Here is a 4,416-nt window from a genome sequence, read left to right on the forward strand (position 1 = left end):
ATGCTTATTTGTGTGTGTTTTACGGTTGTGCACATAATGTGGGCTAGTATGAAATGTCATTCATCGTTTTACACTAAATGTGGTGCTGCCTGAGCTAGGGTTTTCAAGTGTAAGAGATCATGTTGCTCATAAAAGTTCCTCAAGTTTCTGAAGTTCCTGCCAAGTAATGTATGACAACTTTTATAAAATGTCCTCTGACTTTGTATTTTTGACACAAATTGTTGAGCTTTCAAAGTCCATTTATAAAAATCTATGAGAACATATTATATTATGATTATAGCTGATCAATATTTTAATCCATTTTACACAGCCTTCATCACCAGAAGATGTCTTGTTCCTGTTTCCCCTAAAAATATTTTTGTTATAGCAGAATAAATACATCTCTCCAAGATGCATTCATAACCAAAACTCCCAATCCAACCTGAAACCCCAGTAATAATTGCTGCACAACAACTTGAGCACACATGCTGTCACTAGATGTTTATATTGTATCTTGGATAAGATTTTATCCATACACATTTACATTTTATAGCCTTTGATTAGTCAGACTGAATGCTCACAAACAGTTGTCTCTAAAATTCACATTAAACAGGTTTTTTACCGTATGTAGCTACTGGATCAGTGCAAATCTCCACACTCTCCTATGACTATTCTCTGTTCTCTGCACAAGCTGCAAGCCAATTGGTTCTTAACTGGCATCATGATTAATTAGCTTTACCAGAAATTTCATTCATACAGCGGTCAGTGGCATCATTTCTTGGCCGCTACATCGTAGAGAGTACTGTTCCAAATCTGAAGACCCTTCATATACAGCCAAGATATTTACCCAACTACTAGTGCTTAAAAAAATAGAATATTATTTTTTAAAAAGTTACTTTTTTAAAGCAAGTCTGTTCAAAATATGAAACTCATATATAGATGTATTACATACAGAGTGATCTATTGTAAGCGTTTATTTATTTTATTGTTTATGATTATGGCTTACAGGCAATGAAAACCCAAAAATCAGTGTCTCAGAAAATTATTTAAGACCAATTGGTACTTTTGACTGTATGGGCAGTGTGCCAAGTCCTGCTGGAAAATGAAATGTTGTATGCTGTATGAAGTGATGTAAGATTTTGTGGGAAAACACTGCACTGACTTTGAACTTGATATAACACAGTGAACCAACACCAGCAGATGACACGACTCTCCAAACCATCACTGATTGTGGAAACTCCACACTAGACCTCAAGCAGCTTAGACTGCCTCTTCACTCTTCTTTCAGGGTGTACTCACACTAGGCCCGGTTTGGTTGAATCGTGCCGGAGCACAGTTCGGCCCCCTCCCCACTCCCCCGCAGGCCTGCACTCACACTGCGCTAAACGATCCGTGCCCGAGCACGCTTTCGTCATCAACAGGTGACTTTTGTTTTGAAGAACAGTATGCGCGCAAAACAATGGAGTTCAGGATTGTACTGTTGTTTTTGTTTCTCTGGAGTCGTTTTGGGCGTGCAAATACGCAACTGAACCAGAGATTCATTGATTGTGCAACACAGCGATTTACTGCTAATCGTGCTGCACGTGTAAGAAGGTTTTTACACAAGCAGCAGACGTCCAGGGAGAAATTTGCAGCTTTACTCGCGGACTACAATTCACGTTCATCAGTAAGGTAAGAGACGTACTTGCTATATACGTGACCAAAGGAGCGAAACATAAAACTCAAGTAATAATAAAATGTGTTTGTTGTTTAGGACTTGTAGATAGTAGTCCTAATTTATTATGGGTAACACTAACCATTATGGTGCTCTTTAGAACCCTTTTCAAAAATATTATATGCAGAATTGTGTATAAAACGTCCTCCGTTTACAGTAGCGTCGCATCACTGACGTCATCTTGATCCGTGCCGGGTCCAAGTGAACCGTGCTCGGGCCCACCTCTCCAAGCGGGCCCGGGCACGGTTCAGCGTACCGTGCCCGGGCACGGTTCGGAGCGATCACACTAGCCAAACGAACCGTGCTTTGGGAGGTAACCGTGCCCGGGCACGGTTCGGATTGCCTAGTGTGAGTACACCCTCAGACTCTGGTCCCCTGATTTCCACGAAATATAAAATTTACTGATGGTCAGTGATGTCATCACACAGAATAAGGCTTTTAAGTTAGACAGTTTTAGTTTGAAATGTTTTTGTTTTTGTAATGTTTTGCGTTTGCTTGCTGTGTAAATGTGATGTGACTTGGTGGGCCACAGTTGCAGAAATTGATGAAATACAGGATATAAAATTGCTGTTGTCAGAAATATGTTACATTTTAGGCATGAATTAGTTACAGTAAGTAATACATTCATTAGCTACTCAATTAACCAAAAAGAATCCATGTGGTGACGTATGTGTCACAGACCCTTTAAATTATGTTCCTGACAGCACTCTGTTCTTTACTTTAACTCATGAAGTCACTGACTGATACATACTGAACCTCCTGAGTGCAAAGCAAAAAAATACTCGTTTTTCTGGAATGGCACTTTCGTGTTTTTTATATACATACATATACACGATTTAATGCAATTACTGCAATAAAGGGAAAAAAAACACGAAAGTACCATTCCAGAAAAACGAGTATTGTAATCTTTGATTTAAAAATATCTAAAGTCAGGGCTTTTCTAACGTTTTCATTAAGTTGCTTCTGTTTAAGAGCGGCATATAGGCAGGACTAACTACAGTAGCACATAAATGTGTTTAAACTGTTAATATAGTATTTTGTAAAATACTTTTACACATTCAGCTTCACCGCTGTTCAGAAGCTTAAATCGCGCTACGTTTAACCGGTAACAGTAAAAAAAATGATGGACAGCTTGATCTGTCTGATGATTGGCTTAATAAAAAGTGATTGAAAACGAAAGTGTAGTATCTGATTGGCTGCAGTCGAAAATGATTAACACATGCTCCGCCCTTTAGCCACGCCCACTGGGGCTCCGGTCGGCATCATTACATAGATGAAAACACAGCGCTGGTGTGTGGTGAAGTCTGTAGGTGTCCACAGCAGAAACACACAGAGGAGGAATTTAGTGTTGATCTGTTTGTAAGACTGTCTAAAATGTTTTAGTTCGACACATGCAGCAGTGAGTGGAAACACTGGACAAATTTACTTACGTTCATCCTATCAAGAAATGTGAGTGAAAAAAATCAGGATTTTTCATGGGCCCCTCTTCCTACTCGGCCCCTGGATAGTCAGGTCCGCTTTTCCCCCACTACCACGCCCATGTGGAGTGCTACAGACAAGCAGCTCTCCAGCCCAGAATGTTGATGAACAAACTTGCACAGCTCTCAAAGCAAGATGAAATGAGAAGAAACGTGTGGCAAACGAAAACAGTTGGGAAATTAAAACGGGTGGAAAACGAAAACGGGCGGAAAATGAAAACGGGTGCGAAACGAAAACGGGTTCGAAACGAAAACGGGTGGAAAATGAAAACGGGTGCGAAACGAAAACGAAATGGGAATGAAAACGGGTGGTAAAGAGAAAGACAACAGGCAGGGGTAACAAAGGCTCTCCTGGGAAGCGAGACAAACTCACTGGAGAGAAGCACGAGGGAGGAGGAGCCAGGGAGAGAGGAGCAGGGGCGTAGCAGCAAATTCTGGGTCCTGTACACTGTCAATGTCAGTGGGCCCCTATCCATGCCAGTACACAAGGAACATGAGAGAAAAAAAATCAGGATTTCCATGGGCCCCTCTCCGTACTCGGGCCCTGGGTAGTTAGGTCCACTTTTCCCACCACTACCGCCCCCATGCTTTTGTACAGAAACTCCCCTGCAGTGCCGACTCCGTCTGCCATGTTTTTAAATCTAAGCGCTAGAACCCTGAGCTGGTAAAATGCATCATGGTATTGGTATTGTCTTCGCCGGTAAGGATACAAAAGTATGCTGCTCATGCAGGATAATGTGCTGCCTACGGAATGGAACACGACTACTATCTTTTTTCTTAATCCATTAATCCAAATTTATTCTTAATTGTAGATGCTTCAAACTCACATAAATATATCCTAATGCTGAATGTAAACTACCAATTATTGACCAAGAATTGCATACTAGAAGATTATTAAAAATCTTGCTGATAACTCTAAGATGGGGTTTGATGTGCAAATGAAAAGCATGCAGAATCCAGGTTCATTATATTTTTGTAGACCACCTAAACCATCAAACACAACCAAAAACACACTCTGTACTAGTCAAAAACTAAGATGACTTACAAGCATACCTGGCTTAAGCAGTTTGAGCTGGCTATGCTGTTTTTTCAGAAGGGATAATTTTGTGAAACTGTAAAAAATGTTGTGGGTAGAATATTTTGAACCAAGGTAGTTGCTGAAAACTGAATATGACTGTGGCACAATTACAATTACAGTCTAAACAAGAGACGTGTGCAGGTGACATCAAATAAAAACAAAGTGGA

Source organism: Astyanax mexicanus, chromosome 18, assembly GCF_023375975.1.
Source record: "Astyanax mexicanus isolate ESR-SI-001 chromosome 18, AstMex3_surface, whole genome shotgun sequence".
NCBI classification, from domain to species: Eukaryota; Metazoa; Chordata; class Actinopteri; order Characiformes; family Acestrorhamphidae; genus Astyanax; species Astyanax mexicanus.